Source organism: Schistocerca piceifrons, chromosome 1 (genome assembly GCF_021461385.2).
Source record: "Schistocerca piceifrons isolate TAMUIC-IGC-003096 chromosome 1, iqSchPice1.1, whole genome shotgun sequence".
NCBI lineage: Eukaryota > Metazoa > Arthropoda > Insecta > Orthoptera > Acrididae > Schistocerca > Schistocerca piceifrons.
Genome location: NC_060138.1, coordinates 100,547,038 through 100,562,344, shown reverse-complemented (window position 1 = coordinate 100,562,344; position 15,307 = coordinate 100,547,038). Strand labels below are relative to the sequence as shown.

The following is a 15,307-nucleotide window of genomic DNA, read 5'->3' as shown; positions in this document are numbered from 1 at the left end:
CAGGAGTGTATATACTGTGTTCTCTTTGACACTGCAGTACGATCTCTGACTTCAAATGACAATACTGTCTATGTATCGACGAGTTGATGAGTTGATCACAGACGAGGCTGTCTGATTTCTTCTCAGTATCCGCATTGCGAGTACGTTGATTTCCAAGCATGATTGCCTATCGAACGCGCGGCCCCTAACGATCGAACGTGCGACTCTATGTCGACCGCACATCTCTGGCGGCGCGAATTGCGGTAAATTGTTAGTGTGTTGCCAGGGAAGATAGTTCATCGTCTTCGGTTCTGAATAGGAATGAGTGAAAGCGTTGCAGTTTCGAGTGCGGAAAATTCTCACACAGCGAAGTCTAATTCCTTGGTTATGTTGTGTGGAAAGTTGTTTGAAATTTTGGTGGACTTCGGATAACAGGAATTGTGTAGAATCTCATAGACTCAACTGCTGAAACTCCTCAAGAATGGTGCGAATGCCGATTTTCCTTTGCAGTTGTACGGCGCTCATTGTCACAAAGGAACATCTATGAGAAAGAGCACATGGTGTGATAGTGTCAAGTTTCCGTCGAGAAGAGCATCATTTTAGTTTCTTGTTGGATAGGAGACTGTACCTTACAAGCGACAGCTTCTTAAACACAGTCATCCACGAACACTGTGTGCGACTGTTACGGTTTCAGTCGAGAAGTCTGTGACGCCTTAGGCACGAACGAGAGTGTTCCAATCGGTGGACGAATCAAGGTTGGCTCTGGCTCTGAGCACTATGGGACTTAACATCTATGGTCATCAGTCCCCTAGAACTTAGAACTACTTAAACCTAACTAACCTAAGGACATCACACAACACCCAGCCATCACGAGGCACAGAAAATCCCTAACCCCGCCGGGAATCGAACCCGGGAACCCGCAAATCAAAGTTGTCTAGACAGACGAATCTCATGTATGTACTAAGATATTGCCACATAGAAGATGCTGTAATTAGACGAATGACGAACACTAATTTCACTTAACGAAGGTTTATTCACGCACTTTCATGTACAAGAGCGTGGAGAGAACTGCGAGAACTTCCTCCGGCCAGAACACATACATTTTACATACAGCTACAGAACATTCCAGTACAATGATGCTTGACATTTGTGGATGCTTCTAGAATGTACTCGATCCGAATATAGAAATTAAAATTGTACAGTCCAGGCGCGTTTTGAACTCACGACCCTCCATTCAACAGTTTAGTATCATAACCACTACAGCATGGTGCTACTCACAAGGGAACCTCCACATCGCACCCTCCCCCCCCCCCCCCCCTCAGATTTAGTTATAAGTTGGCACAGTGGATAGGCCTTGAAAAACTGAACACAGATCAATCGAGAAACCAAAAAGAAGTTGTGTGGAACTATGAAAAAAATAAGCAAGATATACAAACTGAGTAGTCCATGTGCAAGATAGGCAACATCAAAGATAGTGTGAGGTCAGGAGCGCCGTGGTCCCGTGGTTAGCGTGAGTAGCTGCGGCACGAGTGGTCCTTGTTACAAGTCTTCCCTCGAGTGAAAGGTTTAATATTTTTACATAATCAACTTCCCTCTCCAAAATTCCAGGACATGTTCCGATTTGCCAGGACATATGCAGGATTTGACCGTCTACACAGGGAAAATTTGAAAACGTTAAAAACATATGTTTTGACAGAGCACAGGGAAAACTGTGCGACTGTAAAACTCTTGCATTCATTTGTTGCAGTTTATGTGACAAACTGTTATGTTTTCATCACTTTTTTGGGAGTGATTATCACATTCACAAGAAAACCTAAATCAGGCAAGGTAGAAGAATATTTTTACCCATCCGCCAAGTGTACAAGTTAGGTGGGTCGACAACATATTCCTGGCATGTGACGCACATGCCGTCACCAGTGTCGTATAGAATATATCAGATGTGTTTTCCTGTGGCGGAATCGGTTGACCTATGACCTTGCGATCAAATGTTTTCGGTTCCGATTGCAGAGGCACGTCCTTTCGTCTACTAATCGCACGGTTTTGCGGTGCGGTCGCAAAACACAGACACTAAACTTATTACAGTGAACAGAGACGTCAATGAACGAACGGACAGGTCATAACTTAGCGAAAATAAACTTTTCACTCGAGGGAAGACTTAAACCAAGGACCTCTCGTTCCGCAGCTGCTCACGCTAACCACGGGACCACGGTGCTCCTGAGCTCACACTATCTTTGATGTTGCCTATCTTGCACATGGGCTACTCAGTTTGTATATCTTGCTTATTTTCCACATAACTTGTTCCTGTTTTCTCGATTGATCTGTGTTCAGTTTTTCAAGGCCTATCCACTGTGCCAACTTATAACTAAATCTGAGGGTGGTGCGATGGGGAGGTTCCCTTGTCAGCTGATTGTAAGAAAATATACCAGAGATGACAACCATTGAGAAATGAAGTTGAATGAAGTCGGTGGCACTGAAAGAGATTCCTGCAAGTGATTTATAGTTCGAGTTATTCAAAACTTCAGTCTCTGTGATAAATCATTTTATATTGCCAGGCACGGAAATGATAACGACGGTTTTAAGTCACACAACACCTTAAAGAAAGAAGGATTTCAGCACGAATTTGAGTTGAGAATCGTTCTATACAATTTGTGTTATTGGACGGTCCATCTGTCCACACAAAGCATATCGAACGCTTGTGGAAATCTCTCAAATCGTCGATAAAGAGATAGGAGTGTACAGCAGATATGGAGGAGCCCTACCTCCTCCAATACCTATATTTCCACAACTTGAGGTTGCGTGAAAAAATTGACCATCCTGATACTCTACTGATGTTTCTAATTGACGTAGAAAGAGTGTACCGGGTTATGGAAAAAGAATTCCTGCCGGTGACTTGTACAACAAAAGGAATAGTGAGTGAAGAAGACCTGACTGACGAGGAAAGTTACTACTTTCATTGGTAGTTAATTGGAACTTGGTAAACGTTCGTCTTTTGCCGTTGCTCTAGTGAACGGTGTACGGTATTCATAGCTCGCACCACCAGCGTCGTATGGTCACGTAGAGTCGCACATGGCGCAGTGTTTAGACACTGGACTCGCATTCGGGAGGACGACGGTTCAATCCCGCATCCGGCCATCCTGATTTAGGTTTTCCGTGATTTCCCTAAATCGCTCCAGGCAAATGCCGGGATGGTTCCTTTCACAGGGCACGGCCGACTTCCTTCCCCGTCCTTCCCTAAACCGATGGGACCGATGATCTCGTTGTCTGGTCTCTTTCCCCAAAACCACCCAACCTCACCCAGAGTCGCACGTTCGATATGAGTCGTTAGGTGCCCTTGCGTTCGACAGGCAGTAATTCTTGGGAATGGATGGAATTATATGATCGATATTCGGCAAATAGACGTGAACACAGTGGCTTTTTTGCCTTGTACCGTGCTTGCTGAATGGACAGCGAGGGGTGTGCGGAACCATATGACACAGGAGGCTGGTACGCTGTGACGAATCGCCGACTTGTTCCCATGTCCGTAACGGACTGTACACCTTCGTTCGGTGATGGCTCTAATACTGCAACAAGCGTGTACCAGTCTGCGTCGACGACTATAGTGACACACATACCACTCCGTTTGCTTCCCCTGTGCAGAACGAACAGTAGTCTTATATGGACCAGAAAGTCATCGTTGGCGTGCGGAATGGTAGAATGTACAGCTTTACGACAAATCATTTTCAATCTGCTACTTTAACATAGGACTGAAAACACCACGCAACGAGACTTTCATGGACAACTATTGTCTTATATTTCCCATAGTTAGATAAAAACAGGAACAGCCATAAAATTACCAGTGTACACTGAGTAGGCGATGTGGTGTCACCGCCAGACACCACACTTGCTAGGTGGTAGCTTTAAATCGGCCGCGGTCCATTAGTACATGTTGGACCCGCGTGTTGCCACTTTCAGTGATAGCAGACCGAGCGCCACCACACGGCAGGTCTAGAGAGACGTACTAGCACTCGCCCCAGTTGTACGGACGACGTAGCTAGCGATGCACACTGACGAAGCCTCGCTCATTTGCAGAGCAGATAGTTAGAATAGCCTTCAGCTAAGTCAATGGCTACGACCTAGCAAGGCGCCATTAGTAACATTGCATGTATCTATGGAGTCTGACTTGTATTGTCAATAGCGATATACAAATGATGGATTAAAGTTAAGTATTCCAGAAGCTACGTACTTTTCTTTATAGCATTCATTACGTATCCTGTTTCAGACCTCACGCCCATCTGCGTGAGCTTAGCGCGTGCCTTTCGGCTCCCCGCATTGTGTCTAGGCTGTCTTGCCTAGACACAACAGGTGATTTATCTTTCATCTTACACTCATGCTCATAAGTTAAGGAAAATACTGATACATGGTGAAACAATGCTCTGGTGGGCTGTTTGTGGGTTTAAGTCACCTCGGGGTATGACCATGCGATGCATTTGAGCTGCGGTCGTCGTACGGTGACTCTGGTGGCAGTCCACACACGTAGAGTTGTGTTGGTGCAAGTCAGAGTACAGTGCAGCAAGTGCGTGTGCAGACGTGCTAATGGTGTCTGTGTGTTCAAAATGGCTCAGAGAAGACATATTAATGACGTTATGAGGGGTAGAATACTAGGGCGACTGGAGGCTGGTCACACACAGCAGGTCGTAGCACGTGCCCTCCGTGTGCCACAAAGTGTGATCTCAAGTTTATGGAAACGATTCCTGCAGACAGGAAACGTGTCCAGACGCTACAGTACGGGACGTTCACAGTGTACAACACCACAAGAAGACCGATATCTCACCATCAGTGCCCGCAGAGGGCCACGGAGCACTGCAGGTAGCCTTGCTCGGGACCTTACCGCAGCCGCTGGAACAGGTGTCTCCAGACACACAGTCTACAGACGACTGAACAGACGTGGTTTATTCGCCCGGAGACCTGCAAGGTGCATTCCACTGACCTTTGGTCACAGGAGAGCCCGTAAAGCCTGGTGTCAAGAACACAGTACATTGTCATTGGAACAATGGTCCCAGGTTATCTTCACAGACGAGTCCAGGTATAGTCTGAACAGTGATTCTCGCCGGGTTTTCATCTGGCTTGAACCAGGAACCAGATACCAACCCCTTAATGTCCTTGAAAGGGACCTGTATGGAGGTAGTGGCTTGATTGTGTAGAGTGTGAGTATGATTGGTGCACGTACACCCCAGCATATCTTTGACAGAGGAATTATAACAGGTCAGGTGTATCGGGGCGTCATTTTGTACGAGTATGTCCGCCTTTTCAGGGGTGCAATGGGTCCCACCTTCTTCCTGATGGATGATAAAGCACGGCCCCACCGAGCTGCCATCGTGGAGGAGTACCTTGAAACAGAAGATATCAGGCGAATGGAGTGGCCTGCCTGTTCTCCAGACCTAAACCCCATCGAGCACGTCTGGGATGCTCTCGGTCGACCTATCGCTGCACGTCTTCAAACCCCTAGGACACTTCAGGAGTTCCGACAGGCACTGGTGCAAGAATGGGAGGCTATACCCCAGCAACTGCTCGACCAACTGATTCATAGTATGCCAACCCGTTGTGCGACCTGTGTACGTGTCCGTGGTGATTATATCACATATTGATGTCGGGGTACACGCGCAGGAAACAGTGGCGTTTTGTAGCACATGTGTTTCGGGACGGTTTTCTCAACTCATCACCAGTATCGTGGCCAATACCGTGGACTTACAGGTATGTGTCGTGTGTGTTCCCTACGTGCCTATGCTATTAGCGTCAGTTTTATGTGGTGCCACGTTGTGTGGCATCACATTCTGCAATTATCCTTAATTTATGAGCATGGGTGTGGTTTCAAACAAAGTTATGTGTAAAATTTACGTTAAAGTACTTAAATACACAACTTGCTGAATTAACAGATTTTGTTCCGCCTAAGTCTGCTACTTCTGCCCTCTCAGAAGCGCTCTTTCTCTAATAACTGGTGATCGATTCCATGCATGACTCTTGGCCTTCCAAGAAAAGGTTATCTTATTGAATAGTAACGATCTTCAATGCTAGGTCGAATTAGATGTAAACTACCATCTGTTAACCAAACGATAAAGATTTTCTTGCTTAATTCGCGAGTGCGTAGATTCATTGTCGTCAAATTACCATACTAGCTGTGCGAGAAGGTTTCGCTTACTAACCTCCGAAGATCTTTCTGTACTTGCTTCTGCTGTTGATACGAAGCTAATTTTTTATATAGTTTCTCAGCTCTAGTGTTGAATTCATACTTTTCTCAGTAAATCATTACTTGTCGCACAGTTAATGCGGTAATTTGATGAACAGTTAATTTACCCATATCGTTTCGTTGACACATGGCAGTTTACTTCTACTTGAAACATACAATACCCGAGTAATCCATTATTCCCACGTAATAAAAGTGAAAACATTGTACTTGATAAAGATGATGTCTTCGCAGCAAAGCGAAAGGTTGTTGAGGTGGTCCGGATTGGGTCGTATAAACAAATGGTTCGTTTCGCTTTGTCCTCTACCTGCGTTATGTCACTGATCTCTTACTTAATCAGATCACTGTGGCTAGTGAAATGAAAACGCATTCAGTTAACTACACTCAAGTAAATAACATACTTACATTCGATAACAAATGCCACGCGGAATTTGCCAAGCGGTCTCAGGCGCTGCAGTCATGGACTGTGTGGCTGGTCCTGGTGGAGGTTGGAGTCCTCCCTCGGGCATGGGTGGGTGTGTTTGTCCTTAGGATAATTTAGGCTAAGTAGTGTGTACGCTTAGGGACTGATGACCTTACCAGTCAAGTCCTATAAGATTTCACACACATTTGAACATTTTTTTGATAATAAATGAATTTATCATGCAAAGCATATTTATCGAAGTTGATGGTATTCTAGCCTTCCCATCTTCTCCATATTTGAAGGCTTAGGGGCACCTTTTCCCCCTATGTTGCTATGCCCATATTTCACACAGCTCCCTTTTACATGTAATTAGTCGAATTCAAGGAAAAATTACGAATAGTTTTAATAAATTACATACGAGGTCTGTTCAAAAAATTCTGGAACTTTGTCCACAGAATTTTTCTGCCTTTTACTTGTTGTGCATGGTATCCTTTGAAATACTTTTCTTCACAATTGATCCACCGCTCTCGACGCCGTGTCCACTTCCGGAAGCAGTCTCCGTACGCCTGTTGCTCGATCGCGCGAAGCGCCGTCCGCGAGTTCTCTTTTATCTGGTCTATCGATGCAAATCATCGTTCTTTCAACGGGGTATTCAAGTTTGTAAGTAAAAAAAAATAGTCTGCAGTAGCCAAGTCTGGATGAGGGAGCACAGTGATTTCACTTTTTGTGGAAGTTACGTACCGACACGAATGAATGTGTGGGTGCGTTATCGTGATGCAAGAGCCATGAGTTGTCTCGCCACGTTTCAGGACGTTTCCTTCTCACATTTTGTCGCAAGCGTCGCAACACATTCCGATAGTAGCATTGATTAACAGTTTGTCCGTGCGGCACGAATTCATGATGAACTAACCCTTCAAAGTCGAAGAAAACTATCAGCATGCTTTTGGTATCTGACCTGACCTGACGAGCTTTCTTTGGTCTTAGAGAACCTTTCCCGAGCCATTGTGAAGACTGAACCTTAGTCTCAACATCATAACGGTAGACCCTTGTCTCATCATCAGTTATGTTCTCTTAAAGAACATCACGTTCTCATTTGCGCGATCCAAAAGCTCTTCGCAGATTACGAGGAGAAGGTCTTTCCGGTCTTGAGCCGTGGGGCGAACTTGGCGGTAACACGACGCATTCCAAGTTGCTGTATTCAGGATTTCCAACTGCACGAACAGTTTCATTGACGTTCCCGGCATGAGCGTCGTTGATAGACGTCGAAGGGTGTCCTGAACGAGGGTCACCTTTAACTTCCGTTCGGCCATTTTAAAACCCTCTGAACCATTCATAAGACCGAGTACGGCGTAACCACTATCACCGTAGGCTTCCTGCATCATTTAGCGTGTCTCTGTAAAGGTTTCCTTGAATTTCACACAAAATTTAATGCAGACGCGTTGCTCCTCTAGCTCTGCCATTTCGAAATTCGCAAACTGTGCTACACAACATGCTACTCAGTATGGCATTTCGTTCCAACACACCATTGCAGCAAAATTACAAATGTTCTGGAAATTTTTGAACAGACCTCGCATGACAGACACTCTGATCGGACATATTGGCAGCAACCTTCTTTGTCTCGATTTCTAGCAACCACTGGTGATGTCTTCTGACTCGCACACAAATCGAAAGAGATCCCACACGAATAAAACCGGATTCTGTTTTAGCGCTTTGGATTGCAGCATGTTGAGGTTCTCACCATATTGCACTCTCGTAGTGTAGCTGTAACCATTTGTAATACATGAGATACATGATCTGTGTCATAAAATTAATAGTTTCAGTAACAAGTATCTTTGTCGCTATGACAGTTTCACAAAGTGTAGTTTCAGTAACGTAATGACAACTTAAATCTATGACTAGCTGCGTGAGTAATTCACATTTAGTATTTCGTTGATCACTGCATGTGAATGACACTCTTTAGTCGTTTCCATTTTATATGAGATCTACGATAACTGATGTGGCAAACCAAACACACAATATGAATTGTTTATAGCTATACCTGCTCAGAGAGCTATGTGTCATTCTTTCGTGAGTATTGGCTCAAAGTCAGTAAATTTTTGTCATGAAATAATTCCTTATAAACCAGGGAGTAATAATGTCTGCTGATTCATACTGATACGCATAATAAATTTTTTCTGTTCTTCAATAATAAACAGTACGTGAGTGGTCAGAATTGCATTGTAACGCCTTACTGTAACAACGTTAGTCACCATGGCAAGACCTTCATGTCCTCTATATCATACTATACCTACCCAACCAAAAGATATTCGATATAGGCAGTATGTTATTCGATGTCGCCCCGTAACGGATGGCCTGTATCCACAATTCATAACTGTGAAACACATGTGATTTTGCTGGCCCGTGGTTTCTCGGTATCGCCACCTAAGGGGCTATGAGGTACTTGGTTTAATTTTCTGCCACGAACTGTGGATCACGGGCAGCTGCTCCACCATGGGAGCCTATTTGACGGCTCTTCCAACCACATCTCCTCTTTCCTTTTTAAAAAAAAAAAAAAAAAAACAAATACCATCCTAAAACTACAGTAGAATTTAGAACTCTTGAAATCCTCTGTACCTCCGTTGCTCTGATCCGACCTGTCTTCCCCTTGCCAATATCAGCTAAATTTACACTCTCCCAAATTTGTAACGGTGGTTCCCAATTCTTGATATCCATGTAGTTCATTTCGCTTTCGCATCCGGTTGCGCACTTCTGCTAGAAACTTTTACCCGTTTGACAATTTTCCTCGCCGCCCATACCAGCCACCTACTTATCCTACTCGTCTCATACCAACCAAACCTCGTTTCTCTCGTATTTTCTGGTCTTGAAACTATGTCGCACCTTTATGGATGTATACTTCCAACTCTACAACTACGTGATCGGCGCACGCTCACACAATAAAATTTCAATCATATCCCACTAGCTGACAATGAAATTCGTCCTGACATATACCCACACTACCGCTATAATAAACCCGTAATTTCAGTAAAGCGTCACACTCTCTCACGAGAGTTGGTAATAACACTGAAGACCTGCGTTCCTGACCTGGTGAAGATGGTATGCGGTCAGATGACTTCAAACTATTGATGAAACGCAAATACGTGAAAGTAATATCAGAAATTGAGTCTGCCTTGATGCAAAACACCGTGTTATTCCTTTATTTCTTTATTATCCTCAAACTAGTTTCGGCGACAAATATCACAATCATCAGTGGTTTTTTTTTAATCTAAAACATACAGAAAATGGTATGGTTGTACAAACACAATAAAACAATATTATGTCACCTTTTAGTATTTGTTTACTAACAGCCGCTCACACGGTTGCAGATGACATGATGTTCGCTAAGTAAAAAGACGGCAACAGAAAAAAAGAGCACAGAAAATACGTCACAAACAGCGCCAATAATAGCTTAAAACATGCTCTAACATACAATAAATAAGGTAGTATGAAAGTATCAATATAAAACTATATTTCAAAAGACGATTTGTAAAAATGTAATAATGTTTTACTGTGTTTGTACAACCATACCATTTTCTGCATGTTTTAGATTAAAAAACCCCACTGATGATGGTGATATTTGTCGCCGAAACTAGTTTGGGGATAATAAAGAAATAAACGAATAACACGGTGTTTTGCATCAAGGCGGACTCCATTTCTGATATTACTGTTTTTCTATGCAAACACGGACCAAATGGAAGAGTTCCAAGATAATATTATTGCCAATAAGTGACTTTGGACGTTTTAATTTTTTATGTGTATGCGGTAATTTCTTCCATTACAAGGATTCGATCATAATATACCGGGTCAAACGGGACCGTTTTGCCGTCATCATGTCGACGAGATATCGCCTCTACGAAAATGAAGAATGATCGCCTCTACGAAAATGAAGAATGACAAAGAACTCTCATGTGTGAAGTTAAAAATGAAACTCTATAATCTGTATAGCATGACAACAGCATAGGGTTAAGAGTAACATTGCTCTGTGTTGAGACGTTTCGTAGCTCATAAAATTACTTTTGTATTCAAATTTATTTGGTTGAGTCGTTTCTACAAGCACTGAGGCGCTCACACAAAATCGGAGAGGGAAGTTCATATATTGTCTCAGAGATAAGGTGTTATCTCTGGGTCTGCCGAGAGCAGTCGTAATATGTCTTAAATTTTTCAGGTCGAACACTTGGAACTCAGGCAGTGGTACCACATACACATTTGAAATCTGTCTTGTATGGTGGATGTTTAGCGACAGCACCAACCATCACCCAGTGAAAGCGTCTGTGGAGACGTGTGGAATCAGGTGCCATTCGTCCGAGCTGTCGAAGAACCGCTCATGATTCTGCAGGCGACATCCTGGAAACAGATAGCATACATCAGTTACTGAGTTTGGTAACAAGGCTATTAATCATGCTAAGAAGGTTAGATAACAAACTCTACTGGAAATATTTTGAATGACTCGTAGAGATCATATAAAAATTTAACTGAAAAAGTTTGCTACAACTAGATACCAAGAAAATATCGTATAACCTCTGTGTGCACCTCAAGACAGGTAGTTCGTCAATTTACTTAGAAACCATCGTTGAGTACAAAGAGCAGGTGTTTCCGAGAAGGTGTTTAAGATAATAATTACCTTTTGCTACACTTAATATTATATTGTAATACACAATTCGCCGGTCCCTTAACCTCTTTAATAATATACTACCATACAGGGATAGTCCCCCCCCCCAATGAACCATGGACCTTGCCGTTGGTAGGGAGGCTTGCGTGCCTCAGCGATACAGTTAGCCGTACCGTAGGTTCAACCACAACGGAGGGGTATCTGTTGAGAGGCCAGACAAACGTGTAGTTCCTGAAGAGGGGCAGCAGCCTTTTCAGTAGTTGCAAGGGCTAAAGTCTGGATGATTGACTGATCTGGCCTTGTAACAATAACCAAAACGGCCTTGCTGTGCTGGTACTGCGAACGGCTGAAAGAAAGGGAAACTACGACCGTAATTTTTCCCGAGGGCATGCAGCTTTACTGTATGATTAAGTGATGATGGCGTCCTCTTGGGTAAAATATTCCGGAGGTAAAATAGTCCCCAATTTGGATCTGCGGGCGGGGACTACTCAAGAGGATGTCACTATCAGGAGAAAGAAAACTGGCGTTCTACGGATCGGAGCGTGGGATGACAGATCCCTTAATCGGGCAGGTAGGTTAGAAAATTTAAAAAGGGAAATGGATAGGTTAAAGTTAGATATAGTGGGAATTAGTGAAGTTCGGTGGCAGGAGGAACAAGACTTCTGGTCAGGTGACTACAGGGTTATAAACACAAAATCAAATAGGGGTAATGCAGGTGTAGGTTTAATAATGAATAGCAAAATAGGAATGCGGGTAATCTACTACAAACAGCATAGTGAACGCATTATTGTGGCCAAGACAGACACGAAGCTCACGCCTACTACAGTAGTACAAGTTTATATGCCAACTAGTTCTGCAGATGACGAAGACATTGAAGAAATATATGATGAAATCAAAGAAATTATTCAGATATTGAAGGGAGACGAAAATTTAATAGTCATGGGTGACTGGAATTCGAGTGTAGGAAAAGGGAGAGAAGGAAACGTAGTAGGTGAATATGGATTGGGGTTAAGAAATGAAAGAGGAAGCCGTCTGGTAGAATTTTGCACAGAGCACAACTTAATCATAGCTAACACTTGGTTTAAGAATCATGAAAGAAGGTTGTATACATGGAAGAACCCTGGAGATACTAAAAGGTATCAGATAGATTATCTAACGGTAAGACAGAGATTTAGGAACCAGGTTTTAAATTGTAAGACATTTCCAGGGGCAGATGTTGACTCTGACCACAATCTATTGGTTATGACCTGCAGATTAAAACTGAGGAAACTGCAAAAAGGTGGGAATTTAAGGAGATGGGACCTGGATAAACTGAAAGAACCAGAGGTTGTACAGAGTTTCAGGGAGAGCATAAGGGAACAATTGACAGGAATGGGGGAAAGAAATACAGTAGAAGAAGAATGGGTAGCTTTGAGGGATGAAGTAGTGAAGGCAGCAGAGGATCAAGTTGGTAAAAAGACGAGGGATAATAGAAATCCTTGGGTAACAGAAGAAATATTGAATTTAATTGACGAAAGGAGAAAATATAAAAATGCAGTAAATGAAGCAGGCAAAAAAGAATACAAACGTCTCAAAAATGAGATCGACAGGAAGCGCAAAATGGCTAAGCAGGGATGGCTAGAGGACAAATGTAAGGATGTAGAGGCTTATCTCACTAGGGGTAAGATAGATACTGCCTATAGGAAAATTAGAGAGACCTTTGCAGATAAGAAAACCATTTGTATGAACATCAAGAGCTCAGATGGAAACCCAGTTCTAAGCAAAGAAGGGAAAGCAGAAAGGTGGAAGGAGTATATAGAGGGTCTATACAAGGGCGATGTACTTGAGGACAATATTATGGAAATGGAAGAGGATGTAGATGAAGATGAAATGGGAGATACGATACTGCGTGAAGAATTTGACAGAGCACTGAAAGACCTGAGTCGAAACAAGGCCCCCGGAGTAGACAACATTCCATTGGAACTACTGACGGCCTTGGGAGAGCAAGTCCTGACAAAACTCTACCATCTGGTGAGCAAATTGTATGAGACAGGCGAAATACCCTCAGACTTCAAGAAGAATATAATAATTCCAATCCCATAGAAAGCAGGTGTTGACAGATGTGAAAATTACCGAACAATCAGTTTAATAAGCCACAGCTGCAAAATACTAACACGAATTCTTTACAGACGAATGGAAAAACTAGTGGAAGCCGACCTCTGGGAAGATCAGTTTGGATTCCGTAGAAATACTGGAACACGTGAGGCAATACTGACCTTACGACTTATCTTAGAAGAAAGATTAAGGAAATGCAAACCTACGTTTCTAGCATTTGTAGACTTAGAGAAAGCTTTTGACAGTGTTGACTGGAATACTCTCTTTCAAATTCTAAATGTGGCAGCGGTAAAATACAGGGAGCGAAAGGCTATTAACGATTTGTACAGAAACCAGATGGCAGTTATAAGAGTCGAGGGACATGAAAGGGAAGCAGTGGTTGGGAAGGGAGTAAGACAGGGTTGTAGCCTCTCCCCGATGTTATTCAATCTGTATATTGAGCAAGCAGTAAAGGAAACAAAAGAAAAATTCGGTGTAGGTATTAAAATCCATGGAGAAGAAATAAAAACTTTGAGGTTCGCCGATGACATTGTAATTCTGTCAGAGACAGCAAAGGACTTGGAAGAGCAGTTGAATGGAATGGACAGTGGCTTGAAAGGAGGATATAAGATGAACATCAACAAAAGCAAAAGGAGGATACTGGATTGTAGTTGAATTAAGTCGGGTGATGCTGAGGGAATTAGATTAGGAAATGAGACACTTAAAGTAGCAAAGGAGTTTTGCTATTTGGGGAGCAAAATAACTGATGATGGCCGAAGTAGAGAGGATATAAAATGTAGACTGGCAATGGGAAGGAAGGCGTTTCTGAAGAAGAGAAATTTGTTAATATCGAGTATAGATTTAAGTGACAGGAAGTCATTTCTGAAAGTATTTGTATGGAGAGTAGCCATGTATGGAAGTGAAACATGGACGATAAATAGTTTGTACAAGAAGAGAATAGAAGCTTTCGAAATGTGGTGCTACAGAAGAATGCTGAAGATTAGATGGGTAGATTACATAACTAATGAGGTAGTATTGAATAGGATTGGGGAGAAGAGAAGTTTGTGGGACAACTTGACTAGAAGAAGGGATCGGTTGGTAGGACATATTCTGAGGCATCAAGGGATCACCAATTTAGTATTGGAGGGCAGCGTGGAGGGTAAAAATCGTAGAGGGAGGCTCAAATGGCTCTGAGCACTATGGGACTTAACATCAATGTTCATCAGTCCCCTTTAACTTAGAACTACTTAAACCTAACTAACCTAAGGACATCACACAACACCCAGCCATCACGAGGCAGAGAAAATCCCTGACCCCGCCGGGAATCGAACCCGGGAACCCGGGCGTGGGAAGCGAGAACCCAACCGCACGACCACGAGATGCGGGCGTAGAGGGAGACCAAGAGATGAATACACTAAGCAGATTCAGAAGGATGTAGGTTGCAGTAGGTACTGGGAGATGAAGAAGCTTGCACAGGATAGAGTAGCATGGAGAGCTGCATCGAACCAGTCTCAGGACTGAAGACCACAACAACAACAACAGGGATAGTCGCATGTTAATAACTTGTAGAGCGCAGTTCTATTGCCAGACATAAAAGGTATGATGAAAGGTTAAGAGCGAAGTGTGTAGTCTTTATTGATATAGTTCAGCGTTGCGGTAACTGAGGTGGAAATACTCTGACAGAATACATTTGCCTAGGTAACACATTTTAATGAATAATATTGCAAGATTATAAATTAATGCAAATTTGAAATGCTGGTGCATTAATAATTCCCATGCAATTCCTGGTGCAAAGAAATATGGTACGGGTGCAGTCGACGTTGATGTAGCATTCTCAACACCAACGTTTTTGAGATTCCCGATTCTGGCGCAATTTGTCTGTTTCTAATGTGCGGATTAGCCGCGACAGCAGCTAAAGCACCTACTTGGGCATCATCATTTGCTGCAGGTCGTGGTTGACGTTTCACATGTGGCTGAACACTTCCTG

At 43.1% G+C, this 15,307-nt stretch overlaps 1 protein-coding gene across 1 annotated transcript in view; it reads right to left on the bottom strand.

Moving 5' to 3' along the window:
- Positions 1-10,648: 10,648 nt before the first annotated feature.
- Positions 10,649-15,307, bottom strand: part of LOC124798003 (class A basic helix-loop-helix protein 9-like) — a 47,036-nt gene continuing 42,377 nt past the window's right edge. The window contains exon 3 of the mRNA XM_047261194.1: positions 10,649-10,982. The gene's annotated coding sequence lies outside the window, so the exon portion shown is untranslated. The remainder of the gene's footprint in view (positions 10,983-15,307) is intronic.